Source organism: Rattus norvegicus, chromosome 6, assembly GCF_036323735.1.
Source record: "Rattus norvegicus strain BN/NHsdMcwi chromosome 6, GRCr8, whole genome shotgun sequence".
Classification (NCBI taxonomy): domain Eukaryota; kingdom Metazoa; phylum Chordata; class Mammalia; order Rodentia; family Muridae; genus Rattus; species Rattus norvegicus.
Window position 1 is genome coordinate 146,495,019 of NC_086024.1, and position 14,988 is coordinate 146,510,006.

General features: G+C 38.1%; 1 protein-coding gene across 1 annotated transcript in view; it reads left to right on the plus strand.

Moving 5' to 3' along the window:
• Positions 1-525: 525 nt before the first annotated feature.
• The window catches only part of Macc1 (MET transcriptional regulator MACC1), a 78,711-nt gene continuing 64,248 nt past the window's right edge, over positions 526-14,988 (plus strand). Inside the window, exon 1 of the mRNA XM_006240694.5 lies at positions 526-986. The gene's annotated coding sequence lies outside the window, so the exon portion shown is untranslated. The remainder of the gene's footprint in view (positions 987-14,988) is intronic.

Below are 14,988 nucleotides of genomic sequence, written 5' to 3' on the forward strand. Positions count from 1 at the left end.
CATGTTATGCTTTTAAACTCAGACCAAGCCAAGGCTCACTCCTTTCTGGGTTATATTTCACAGGAAATAAAGGTTTAGATGGAGAGACCATATGGAAAAAAACTGGGTAAAACACATTTCTTAGTTTTAGATTCTTAAAAACTTTCCTGTTACTAATACTGCATAGTATAACATTTAATACACTGCTTTATTAACTTACAGTTTTCCTGTTCATTTTCTTTCTCCTAAATTCTAAACAACTAGAAATAATGCTGTAATTTACAGAAGGAAAAAAATAGACCCGGAATGAAAGGGGGGATCATTTTACTCACAGTTATTTAAAGCCAGTTATAAGTGTAGTGGTTCCTTTTTTTGTAATAGTTTTTGAAAATAAAGGAAACACCCCCGCATGTCTGCCTCTGCCTTATTGCTGAGTGAAAAGCAAAGTGCTGATGTAGGAGAAACTGAGACTATCTGGCCTCACCTCTGCTTTTCAATCCACCTGCCTCCCCAGGCACAGAGGTGCCCACACCTTGAATCACCAAAAGAGAATCTGGCCAGGCAGGTTCCACAGCTGCAAGAACATTTGTTTGCAGAAAGAATTTTCATTTCCTGCCAAAGGAGTTCTTGAGGTTTTTGGCAAACATCACCCCACTTTAATTTCCTTTTATGGTAAAAAGGCCTTAGGTCTAGTCTGGTCCTAGATGTACCTTCTTCCCGACCCCAACCCCTATCCTCACCCAACCCCACATGACCTTTTAAACAGCTTTTGTTTTCTTTGAGTGAAACTGTAGCCATCTCCCTGATTTGATAGTTTCAGGTATGGAGACTGAATTGTGGGTATTGTAGTTCTCTTGCCTTCCAGGGTTTCTGGTTGGGCAGCATCCCTGTCACGTTGGTAAGTATTTGAATCCCAGGTAGTTCTTTCAGGAGGAGTGCTGGTGTTCCTGGATCACCAAGACAGGCATATGCCTAAGCTGAAGAAACCGGGACTCATTTCCACAGATGTAAGTGTTACTTTTAAAACATACTGTTCCTTTCATTGCTGATGTGTGCTACACATTAGGAAGTTCAGGATTTTCAGAAGCATTAACTAATAGACTGGTTCTTCTTTTCTAAGCTCTGCTTGAAAAAAAAGGGAGGTAACTTATTAAAAAACCGTGTGGGACAGAGTTAGAACCACACTTCGAAATATGGCTTAAAATGTTTTGTTTTTAAAAGAATGAACGTGTGTTCATGGAAAGCAAGTTGTAAAACAAAAACAAACAACAAAAATTTCACTTTAACCCAGATCAACACTTGGTTAAAGCCTCTGAAAATACTGTTTTAAAGAGCATCTGATTTGGATGTGTTGAAAAGATTGAGCTTTGGAATAAGGTGGGGTTGCATTGACCCAATGGAATAGGGTTGTTTCACCGTATGAGGCCTCAGGTTCTTCATCTGTAAAGTACACTTAGTCTACCACATAGTATCACATTGTTCTTAACACATGCTAGGCAGTACCTGACAGAGGTGACTTAACCTTATCTAACTTGTGTTAATTAAGCTTCAGAAACTGACCAAAGAGACAAATACATATTATTCCACTCATATAAGATATCTAGATCAGTCAGTTTCACAAACCCAGAAAGTAGAATGGTGGTTGCCAAGATCTGATAGAAAGAGGAAGCAGTAGTTCTTTTATGGGTGTAGAGTATTAGTTTTGCACAATGGAACCATTCTGGAGACGGTTTCTATCATTGTGGAATTTACTTAATGCTACTGTACTTTATATTTATAAATAGTTAGGGTGGTGTTATTACATTATGATTTTCCACAATGAAATGACCTAAAGGAATATAGTAAAAATCACAATGCTATTAATTTATTAAGGTTCATTGTTTCTTCAAAGTGCATCTGAATCTGTACTCATTGTGTCCAATTTCAGGTTAATATTGAGTTGTTGATGCTAGGGCATTGTGTCTCAGAATAATTAAGAGCTGATTGTGATGTACTTTAGCCACGTTTTTAAAGTTATCTGGATCTTAGTGATGATCTTTTTATTCCCTCCTTTACATAACTACATGATTTTCTTTAGCTCATAAGGATAAATTTTCCTAGGTGGTATACAGAACCTACAAATTATGAAGTTCTGTTAATTAATATAATGGACTTGGAAGCTATAGTTACAAATAATTCATAACACTTAAAAGTAAATGCATTGTTTATTTATGTTTCTCACCTTCCCTGTAGCCAATTTTTAAGCAGGATATTTTTACCTGTCTGTGCCTGAGAAATAATTAAGACTACTGAGCCAAAGCTTGTTAAAAGTCATCCCGTGTTACATGTGCCAGCTAAGTTGAAAGATGAAATATAGTTTGAAATTATATTGAAATAGAATATGTGATTATTTAATTTTTAGTAAGTCCTTTCTTAAAAGACCCTGCTATATGCAAACAGATTTCCCTAGGGCATTTGGTGACCATTGAAGGTAGCAACTAGTATTTTGTATAAGGTATGCCATATAAATGTGAACTCTTTAGGGCCTAAGACAGTGCAAAATGAGAATATAGCTGGGGTGATACTTCAGAAGTATGGAAGATATATGGTACACAGTTACTAATAGAAGTGACCTATGGTCTGGTTTCTTGGGAAAGTCTTATTTATTTGTTTAATAAATATATTTAGAACTGTTTCAGTAATTTCCAACAGGGCTAGGCCCGGAGACCATAAGAATGTCTTAGATAAGCTTCATTTATTCCAAAATACTTTACTCAAAATACTGAGTAGGAGAAGGGGCTCACCTACTGGTTACCCGGGCATACTCAGGGAGTCACTGCTGCTGATTCCGTAGCATAGAAAGCATGATGGTGAGAATCCCAGGATTACAAAGCAGCCTCTCTAGTCTTTAGTTTGAATTGAAGGCACTAGAGGCTAGAAAAGTGAATGTATATCGGAGTCATTCAAAAGCAGAATCCAGGATGGCATTGGCCGTAGCAGCAACAGAGTAATAAATTTCCAGAGGGCACTGAGGGAAGTGGTGAACCTTTAGCTGTGCCTGGAAGAAGGGACAAAGTTGGTCTCTCCAGAGAAAGATGGTGAGACTATTGCATGCACAGCAGCAGTTTCCAGATTTTGTATACATGAAATCATCTTAGGCAACATACAGGCTAGAGAGTCATCACCATTGAAATATTATACTTAGAAAGCTGCTAGTTTCTAACATATATTACCCCAGGATAAATTTTTGACTTGAAAATTCTTCTATTACTTGTTTGATTTTTTTTCAAAACACCACAAGAATAAGCAATAGATTTTATCAGGTAAAAAGTAGTTCAATTGCTCTTTTTAAATAATAATCATTTATAAGTATTGATTATTTATTGCACATATATTAAAAACAAAACAGTATTTTAATGTTGCAAATTAACCTTTAAAGCATTTATCTGAATTAAAAATAGTAGTGCATTTACAGACATATTAAATGAAAACTTTGTTTGTGTGGTAATTGGCAGGAAGTCATGAACAATGAATACTAGATTTTGTTGAATTCTGAAATAGGAAGAATGTTGAACATAAAAATCTGGTAGTTTCTATGTATTTTTGGGAAGAAGGGATGTCGAGTATTCTATGGAGAGGGCAGTGGGAGATTTTGGATGACAGCTCTGAAATTGGATTGGCTATGGAAACTTCAAATAGATTTGGACTTCTAGATAACCAAGTGTTCAAAAATGTCCTGACTCAGTGACTTAGGAGCCTTGCACTCCTCAGAAGATGCATCCAGGAGACAGCATGCAGGTGAGCTGGGGAATAAACAGCAGAGATATAAGGGAACTCATGAAAACAGACTGATACTTTAAGCATGGATAAAGAGGATAAAGAGGAGTTGGAACATGTATGTGGAGATGTATATAGATGTGAAACCCAGGCATTGGGGGTTTTCTGACTGTATCACTTTCTGCTTTATTTTTTGACACTAAGTTTCTTACTGAACCTGGTGTTCACTGATTTGGGCCTAATTGGTAAAGTGCTTAATGTACAAGCACACAAACCTACTTCACAGTAAAGACCTGTCTGGGATGCACAGACATGCAGGTCCCTAAGCTTATTGGCCACACAGTCTGGCTAAATCGGTACATACATGTATCTGTGCACACCATCTCTCCCCATCACACACTCATGAGGATATAATTATTCCATAAGAATGTTGAACAATAATGACAAAGTTTTCAAGCTTGATAGCCTAAGAGAGAATGATAGTCACACTGTAGGACATGGGAAATTGAGAGAAATGGATCTGTAAGGTGAGAGGGAAAGTACAACGTTCAGCAAGAGAAAACGTAGTTACGGGGCAGCCAGAGCATGGCAGGAATAGCGAGTGCCATCTATAAGAACGAGACCTAGCCTAGGCTTCATTCTGTCCCACTCAGAATCTTGGGGAGGAAAACTGAAGAAAAAAAAAAGAGTCTCCTTGTGTACAGGGATATAGGAAACCAGTGGAAAGACACGTTACAACTTTGTCTAATAACTGACTTTCTCCTGGGTTTCTCTCTTGATTACTCTGACCACCTTACTCCGAGGTATATGATGCTTCAATATCAAGGATAAAATAACAATTTATTTTTCAGAACAAATAGAAATGTTTTAATTTCTAACCAAGAGATGGGGTGGGTTTTTTTGGTGGTGATGGTGGTAGGATTTTTGGTATTTTTTGTTTTTGTTCTTTCTTTCTTTCTTTTTTTAAGGAACAATAGAGGAGTTTTGTATATTTCCCTTTTTCAAATACAGAAAGGAACTAATTCAAATGCTTTTATAAAACTTAGGATATTTGAAGGTAGTCATCACAAAGACCATGTAAGTGCCATACTCAGAAAAGAATAACATTAAAGGTAAAAGAAAGTATTTCTTAAGCCTAGTCTCCTTCAAACTCTAGGATCTTATTATACTGTGTGTAGATCTCTGCAGAGTATATATGCATATACATTTTTTATTAGTTAATTTATTTATTTACTTTACATCCAGATTGCAACTTCCCTTCCTCCTTTCTTCTCAGTCCCTCCATCTTCTCTTCCCATCTCCCCCTCCCTTTTTTCCTTATAGAAGGAAAAGGTATCAATCCACTTTGGCATACCAAGTTTCGTCTTCTTTTATTATGGCTAGACAAGGCATCCCAGTTAGGTGAAAGGGATCCAAAGGTAGGAAACAGAGTTAGAAACAGCCCATGCTCCTCTTGTTCCTGCCTGAAGTCCAAGCTACATATCTGTTACATATGTATAAAGTGTAATTTTACCTTATATTTAAAAAAGTTTTATTCTTTCCACTGCCTTGTGGGCATATCTATAGGTGATGTATAGATTGCCTTGGATGCTTGGGCATTGTAAGTAGACATTAAAGTATACATAATTCACATGTAACTTCCTCTTTGCCCTCAACATTATACATTATGAGATCAATCTAGGTCGATTCTTACAGAATGACCTATTAATTCCCACAACTTCATTTTGTTATAATGAATAAAACTGTAAGATACTCTACCACACTCTCTTATGAACTTCAGAATTAGCCTAGATACTGTTTCTAGGAATGGATTTGTTACACTGGAGGTATATTTGTTTCTTTTTATGAGATACTAAACTGTTCTGACATGTTTATACCATACTATTCTCCCAGCCAAAATCAGACTTCCTGTTTATTCCCATTATGGACAAGTTTGTTGGTAAAATTGGAACAAATCATCTTCCTGGATATAAAGAAAAGTGAGGCACTCCTGTCATCTTGGAGATTCTGATACTTTTGGAACATTCCAATCTCTAAAATATGGTGAACTATTTTATTTTAAATTAGCTTCTTTCTTAGCTGACGGTGCATTGTCTAATTTTCCCTTTCACTTAGTTTTGTTATAATTCAGTCAATAGCAATTATGATATTGATAATGAGGCCTAAGAGTACTAGAATATTTTCACCTGCCAAATAATGTGTCAAATGCTTTACTTCACTTACATGAATTTTTTTTTTAAATTTTTTTTTTATTAACTTGAGTATTTCTTATATACATTTCGAGTGTTATTCCCTTTCCCAGTTTCCGGGCAAACATCCCCCTCCCCCCTCCCCTTCCTTATGGGTGTTCCCTTCCCAACGCTCCCCCCATTGCCGCCCTCTCCCCATAGACTAGTTCACTGGGGGTTCAGTCTTAGCAGGACCCAGGGCTTCCCCTTCCACTGGTGCTCTTACTAGGATATTCATTGCTACCTATGGGGTCAGAGTCCAGGGTCAGTCCATGTATAGTCTTTAGGTAGTGGCTTAGTCCCTGGAAGCTCTGGTTGCTTGGCATTGTTGTACTTTTGGGGTCTCGAGCCCCTTCAAGCTCTTCCAGTTCTTTCTCTGATTCCTTCAATAGGGGACCTATTCTCAGTTCAGTAGTTTGCTGCTGGCATTCGCCTCTATATTTGCTGTATTCTGGCTGTGTCTCTCAGGAGCGATCTACATCCGGCTCCTGTCGGTCTGCACTTCTTTGCTTCATCCATCTTGTCTAATTGGGTGGCTGTATATGTATGGGCCACATGTGGGGCAGGCTCTGAATGGGTGTTCCTTCAGTCTCTGTTTTAATCTTTGCCTCTCCCTTCCCTGCCAAGGGTATTCTTTTTCCTCATTTAAAGAAGGAGTGAAGCGGGTTGGGGATTTAGCTCAGTGGTAGAGCGCTTGCCTAGGAAGCGCAAGGCCCTGGGTTCGGTCCCCAGCTCTGAAAAAAAGAACCAAAAAAAAAAAAAAAAAAAAAAGAAGGAGTGAAGCATTCACATTTTGATCATCCGTCTTGAGTTTCGTTTGTTCTACGGATCTAGGGTAATTCAAGCATTTGGGCTAATAGCCACTTAACAATGAGTGCATACCATGTATGTCTTTCTGTGATTGGGTTAGCTCACTCAGGATGATATTTTCCAGTTCCAACCATTTGCCTACGAATTTCATAAACTCGTTGTTTTTGATAGCTGAGTAATATTCCATTGTGTAGATGTACCACATTTTCTGTATCCATTCCTCTGTTGAAGGGCATCTGGGTTCTTTCCATTTTCTGGCTATTATAAATAAGGCTGCGATGAACATAGTGGAGCACGTGTCTCTTTTATATGTTGAGGCATCTTTTGGGTATATGCCCAAGAGAGGTATAGCTGGATCCTCAGGCAGTTCAATGTCCAATTTTCTGAGGAACCTCCAGACTGACTTCCAGAATGGTTTTACCAGTCTGCAATCCCACCAACAATGGAGGAGTGTTCCTCTTTCTCCACATCCTCGCCAGCATCTGCTGTCACCTGAGTTTTTGATCTTAGCCAATCGCACTGGTGTGAGGTGAAATCTCAGGGTTGTTTTGATTTGCATTTCCCTTATGACTAAAGATGTTGAACATTTCTTTAGGTGTTTCTCAGCCATTCGGCATTCCTCAGCTGTGAATTCTTTGTTTAGCTCTGAACCCCGTTTTTTAATAGGGTTATTTGTTTCCCTGCGGTCTAACTTCTTGAGTTCTTTGTATATTTTGGATATAAGGCCTCTATCTGTTGTAGGATTGGTAAAGATCTTTTCCCAATCTGTTGGTTGCCGTTTTGTCCTAACCACAGTGTCCTTTGCCTTACAGAAGCTTTGCAGTTTTATGAGATCCCATTTGTCGATTCTTGATCTTAGAGCATAAGCCATTGGTGTTTTGTTCAGGAAATTTTTTCCAGTGCCCATGTGTTCCAGATGCTTCCCTAGTTTTTCTTCTATTAGTTTGAGTGTGTCTGGTTTGATGTGGAGGTCCTTGATCCACTTGGACTTAAGCTTTGTACAGGGTGATAGGCATGGATCGATCTGCATTCTTCTACATGTTGCCCTCCAGTTGAACCAGCACCATTTGCTGAAAATGCTATCTTTTTTCCATTGGATGGTTTACTTACATGAATTTTTGAGGTTCAGATGATAGGTTTTATTTAGATAATATCAAAGGGCATTCTTGAAGGATTCAAATAAGTGCAACTTTTTTTAACTAAATAGAGTTTAAGTTTGCCTTCATGTAGATCCCCTAACAACTAGAGCAAAGGCTATCCCTAAAACTGTTGCCTGTCTGTGAAATATACTCCCTTAACTTAGCTGCCTGGCCAAGTCTCGGTGGAAGAGGATGTGCCTAGTCCTTCAGAGACTTTATGTGCCAGGGTGTGTGGATACCCACAGGGGCCACCTTCTCAGAGGAGGAGGGGAGGGGCTGTGTGAGGGGGGCAGCAATCAGGATGTAAAGAGAGTAAATAAATTCATTAATTAAAAAAAGTTTGCCTGGTAAATATCAGGTCTTATGTTTACAGTTTGACCAAACTTTGCAGAACTTTGTATACTTGAGAGAGGAAATTAAAGGGGCAAAACTTGGAGGGAACAGCTTTTCAAAAATATGAACAGTGGATCTCTATCTGGAAAAGTTAAGTAATTTATTTGAACATTAATTCAACAAATAATTTTTAAGCATATGCTATATCAGAGCTGCGCTATTTTGAAATAGAACAGTTATTAAGAAATATGGTACCACTACTCACTGATAAGTAAGCTTGGGATGGAGTATCTGGTGAGAAAAGAGCGTGGGGGGAAGGCTTTTCATAGTCATGATGTGCACCTTTCACCGAGGCCTCAAAGAATCACTGTAAGTCACTATGAGGCTAGTGGCAACCATTATTATTCATTTAATATTTACTCTACCTGTAATTTGCTTAGTACTGAGGATGGAGGAAGCAAGGCACTTATCATGGAATAGGAGTGGCAACCTGTAAAATTTATAATGAAATATGAAAATGAAGTCATAAGGAATCAGAGAAAGGACTGGAAGAGCTTGAAGGGGCTTGAGACCCCATATGAACAACAATGCCAACCAACCAGAGCTTCCAGGGACTAAGCCACTACCCAAAGACTATACATGGACTGACCCTGGGCTCCAACCTCATAGGTAGCAATGAATAGCCTAGTAAGAGCACCAGTGGAAAGGGAAGTCCTTGGTCCTGCTAAGACTGAACCCCCAGTGAACTAGATTGTTGGGGGGAGGGCGGTAATGGGGGGAGGATGGGGAGGGGAACACCCATATAGAAGGGGAGGGGAAGGGGTTAGGGGAATGTTGACCCGGAAACCGGGAAAGGGAATAACATTCGAAATGTAAATAAGAAATACTCAAGTTAATAAAGAAAAAAAAAAAAGAAAAATAATGCAGAAAAGGATCGCAGACTAGGCTCTGAATCCATGTGAGGTCTGTGTGCCTATGGTGGTTACTCAGGGTTCCACAATGGGATGGTAAGGTTTTCCCACAACTGAGGTCCTCAACAGAGCTGAGGAGCCACCCTCACAGTTAAGGGGAGAAGCTTAGTTAGATGCACAAAAGAAAGAAAGAAAGAAAGAAAGAAAGAAAGAAAGAAAGAAAGAAAGAAAGAAAGAAAGAAAAGAAAAGGAAAGGAAAGAAAAGAAAAGAAAAGAAAAGAAAAGAAAAAAGAAAATGAAGTCATAGGTTTGCCTCAGAGAAATGTCTAGTTCTGGCTGTGGTCAGTGAAGAAAAGAGCAGGTAGGAGATAAACCAAGGTGTTTGAGGTGTTTGGTGTTTTAAGATTTTTTAAATTTTAATATATAGGTAGTTCCTTTGGATCCTTGCATGTGTATGATTTCAGGCTGACCACTTGGTATTGGTTAACCAATTGGGTCCTTCATCCCTAGGCAAAACTTTATTTAGCCCTCAGCATACCCTAGTTCTCTGTAGTTCTTTGTTTGTGGATGAGGCCTTGTGAGATTTCCTATGCGTCTATATTAATAGGTATTCTACTTGTTCAAGACAGTTTAGACAGTCATATTTTTGAGGTACTGTAGATGAAGATTCTCCGTCATTTTTAGGAGGCACAATTTCACAGCAGATTCCCTGGTCTTCGACTCTTACCATTTTTCCTTTCTCTTCTAAGATGTTCTTTGAACCTTAGGTACAAAAGTTTTGTTGTAGAGGTACCAAATGGGGTACAGAACTCCTTGATCAATTTTTTTTTCATTTTGGACAGTAGTAGTAGTGTTTTTTGAAATGGTCTCTATAGCAAAAAAAAAAAGTTTCTTTGATGAGTGATGATATATGGATAAGTATTTAGAATGCAATTAGGAATTATACTGGTTTAGCAAGTGGTGTTAACATGTTCTCCTTTAAGAGAACAGGCTTCAGTATCCCTAGGGAGTAGGCTAGAGTACCAGGTATAATTTCCCTCCTGTTAAGAGAGTCTTAAATCCAATTAGAGACCTGTTGGTTACTATCAAGGTAAGAGCACCACTATAAAATCTGTCTGGCAATGCTGGTCTGTGTTGTGGTTCACAGGTATCAGGCCTGGGTAGAACTGTTGGTTCTTTTCCTTCCTTGAGAGTACTTCAAGTGCTATGAAAGCTAGTCCTTGGAGAGGTTTTCAGTTCATATCTGTCTCAGATTCTCCAAGTCCTGTGTCCAAAGGATACAGTATCTTCATCAACGGGGATTATCTTCAACATCTGGGATGCAACCAAAGGCAACAGTAATTGTCTATATTACTTTAGAGGTCTAATAAACTTCCTTGACCACCATATTGGATATTCTTAAAGAAGATAGATTTAGCATTTTATAAAAATATATGGTTTTTTTTCTTTCTGATTTAAAGGTATTTTCTGTTACGGTAACAAATTTAAGAATCGTATTCATATTACTTTTAAGTCTGTGTGTCTGTATCTTAGTCTATTTGTACCTAGAATAGATGTTCAGAATGCTAATTGACAAAAAGGTTTTATGTCTTTACTTCTTACTTTACTACACATTAATAATTGTTATATCACCATTACATATTATTCTACAACAAAATTCAGATGAAGGTCAGTGGAGGATTTATTGCAACAATTTCTTGAGAACAATATAGAACCTTTACAAAAGATGTGAAACTAGCGATGGAGTCTGATGGGAGTTATACTAACTACTTAGAAATTAATAGATTGAAGATAATGGCAGAAAGGCAGGGAGGGGTCAGATTGATTCTGCATGACCTCATGCTTTGTCATATTGGTATCTTACTGGGTGGGTAACAGTGCATTTATTCTTTAGATAGGAAGACAGGAGCAACAGGTTTTTGGAGAAGGACTATAGGTGATTTGAGTTAAGGGTGGTAGACTTTGACACTCTGTGGTTTTTCACACAAGGAAGTAACTCGGCAGATCTTTGTGTCAGCAGTCTAAATGTGTTAGAGGTGGATATAGAATCAGCAGATCCTAGGTATAGCTGCTGTCATTTATTGTGGTTGTCTTTTCCATTTGGTGCACCTGACAAAGTATCAGCCAAAGTTAAGAATGAATAAGAAAGGCCAAAGAAATAGGGAGAAATCCCACTTAGAAGAGAGGCAGTGAACAAAATAGGGGAACTTTTCAAGAACGGAGAAGATGGAGGTGTGTGTCACAGAGGGGTCAATGGAGAATGAATGATGCCCTATTAAGTGTCATTGCCAATCTTATCCAGAGCCATTTCTAAGTGTTTCAGGGACAGGTATCAGATAACATGGGACTTATGTTTCAGAAAAAATTACATTTGGGGAGTGGAAGGTGACAATAAAAACTAACCCAAAGCAGATGTCAATAGATACTAAGGCAGCTGGATATGTTGACTTGATGTCTTTGATATACAGAGGAAGAAGGCTGAGGTTAAGGGTGCTCTAAGATTTTAGTTGGAAAACGTGAAGATTGTATAATAGTCAACAAAAGCAGAGTGAAGGTAGAAAGCTGATCGGGAGAGCTGTGGTTTGAAGTTTATTTGAAGGTGAACACCAATTTGAAGGTGTTCATCAGTCTCAGAGAGAAATCGTGCGGGTGAATGTGAAGGTTCTGCAGCTCAGGTAAAGGATTTAAGTGAGATTCAAGTATTAATAAACTTTTCCTGTAAAAGCTGAGATTTTTAGGGAGGAAAAAAGGCTGGAATTCTTCAAGGATATTCAGAAGAGAAGAAATAAGACGGCCTTTAGAAATAGCTAAATAAATATGTAATCGAGAAGAACCCACTGGAGGAAACAGGGAAGGAATGATCAAGTAACAGCAGGAAAGTCATGGGAACTTTAGCCCCAGAAAGCAGAAGAGGAGAGAGCAATAGACAGCCAAGGTCAAGGCCAAATCAGACAACAATCCCAGAGAAACAGGAAGAGAACCAAGCAGATAATCTGGGCTTCTTCCAATTCTTCTCTCTTCTTGGGAAAGCTATGTGATATTGTGATTTACATCTTCTCCAAGTAAATTTTTTCAATATCCCCCTTTTCGTACATGCTATTAAATATTTACCATCGATTCTGTAAATGGCTTTAAATTTCTTATTAAATGAATCCATAGGAAATATTTTATGATTTGGATATGTTGCCTAAAAATGACCTGCTTTGACACCATGAAAATTTATGATAGGTAATGCTTATGTACTTCTATTAATATATTTTTTGCAATTTTCAAGAAAATAAACTTTATTGATGTCAGAAGTGTTATTGACACACCTATTAAAATGTATTTGATGAAAATTACCTCTTAATAAGCTTAGCATAAGTTTAATTCTAAATCTATATATTAGAATGATGGTGAGAACCTTTTAACCCTTCTATGATTACTAAGAGGGAATATTCATCAGTGCTTGCAGATTTACTAAGTTGGTTATTCTCTCTTTGGATAATTTTAAGAAGCAGGAGAAAGTGTTGTAAGACCCCATAGTGGCCCTACCTCAGGAGCGCCACCCACAGAGCACAAATTGACAAAGTGACCGCTGCAATAGCATGAGGGTGTAAGGTTTTTAATTAACGTACATGGGGTTGTTCATCCACTCAGGAAGAGGCAACCCTGAACCCAAAAATCACACAATTTTTATTCGTTACAGAGGGCAGACTTCAGTAACAGGGTTAGCTGGCCTATTCTCATTGGTGGTACACAGGACAAAGGATCTGGTCAGGTATTGGCTGGCCTGCTCAAGAGGCTGTTCTTGGCTCAATTAGTCACTTTCCTCATCCAGCCCTACACCTGGCCTTGGAGAATCACTGCGAAAGGGCAAGTTGGCATGTACCTTAGAGGAGGGTGAACTGGGTGGTTGGGCAGGGTCAGAATGAAATCTTGCAGTTGTTCTCGGAATTTATCAAAGGGAAGGGTAGGGGGTCTTTCCAAGAACAGTTTTTTGTTTGTTTGTTTGTTTTGTCTTAATTAGCTTAGTTAGAATCTTGATCACCAAAACTTTATCCTATCACTGGGCATCCTGACATCAGCTGTATCTCTCAGAAAGGTCACAAGTTTGTCATAGGCATCCTGACCACCAGATGTATTTCTCAAAACTTGTTTTTACAACTTTGTTTTTCATGTCTACGAAACTTTGAAACTTTATTTCTTCAAAAGTAACAACTATTGTTTGCTGTTAATATAAATAATGCAATCTAATTTTTAAGTACAATGGTTAAGCTTTCTTATTGTCATGTTACTTATTAAGTTATATGATACACAGTTTATGTGTTAGATTACTGCTCATGTTCCAACCTGTTTTCTTTATCTCATGTATAAGGAAAGAGTAGAGATAATCTATTTACTGGAAAACACCAACTCTCTTATTTACTCAGGGTTTTGGAGGTTGGTATAATTAACTAATTGTCTGATTATGTGTTTTCTACTTAGACTTGGGTTGAAGCTCCAATGTCTTAGACTGCCAAAACTGAAAAACAGATGCTGGAAATATTGTGCAAAGATAAGGACTTTTAAAAAAAAGCACACTAAAACACAGCAAGCAAATGTAGGCTTCAATATATTTGCCAGTATCCATGTAAGGACAATAAGAAGAATGTTGTTGGGCCAGTGAGATGACTCAGTAGATAAGGACAGTTGTTAAGCCTTACAACCTGAGTTAAATTGTCAAGACCTACATGGTAGAGAGAGAGAATCAGTTCCAGTAAGTTGTGTTCTGAATGTGGGCAGTGGTATGTATCCATTCACACACACACACACACACACACACACACACACACACACACACACACACACACACACACATATATATATATATATATCATAAACACATAGGCACAGACACTAAATAAATAAACTGTGAAAAAAGTTCAATTTTGTTTTGTACTCTTGGGAGTCAAACCCAAGCTCCTACACATACCAGGCAGGAACTCTACCATTTATCCCTGAATATAAAGTAATTCTTACAAACAAAGCAATTCCATAGAGTGTAGAAGTACATACATGCTCATAGTTTATGTTTTAATATACAAATACAACATATCTAACTTCAAACATTTTACTCATTATATTTTGTGATAGAATTCTATTGCCTATGAGGTATACCTTTCTTAAACCATGGTGATTATACATTTTTTAGTATCTAATGAAAATTACCAGAGAGTCAATTTTGATCCTCAATGATCAGTTTTGCACAGGAACACAATGTAAGGGGGTAGGGTGGGGATTATCTCAGAGTCAAGGACAACTGATTTCAGATACCTTAAAGGTATCTGGCAAAAATCCCAGCTGTGAACATTTAAACTGAATTCTACCTGCAACTAAACCAAAAGTGTGAACAGACATGAGGAATTTGTGAGAGTGATTTTAGAAGGTTATTCCAGTCCTGATAGAGATAAAGGAATCTATTCTCTCATGCCAACTTAGAAGTTGATGAGGCTTCCTGTGTTTCTCTGCTTGCAATCAGAGCTCCAGGAGATATAGCTGGCTTAAGAACTGAATACCTCAGCTACTTCACAAACATGGCTGTAAAGTTTCTGTGGATCTCCCAAAATGTGGGTATGGAGACATATAGAACACACACACACACACACACACACACACACACACACACACACACACACACACCACCACCACCACCACCACCACCACCACCACCACCATCACCATTACTATTACCAGCACATCACAATATCACATTAGCAGCAGCATTAGCAATGATAAGCATCAGCCAGGTCCATAATAGAGAACCAAAGGCAACTTTGTTATTTGATTGAAACAGGGTCTCTCTACTTAGTC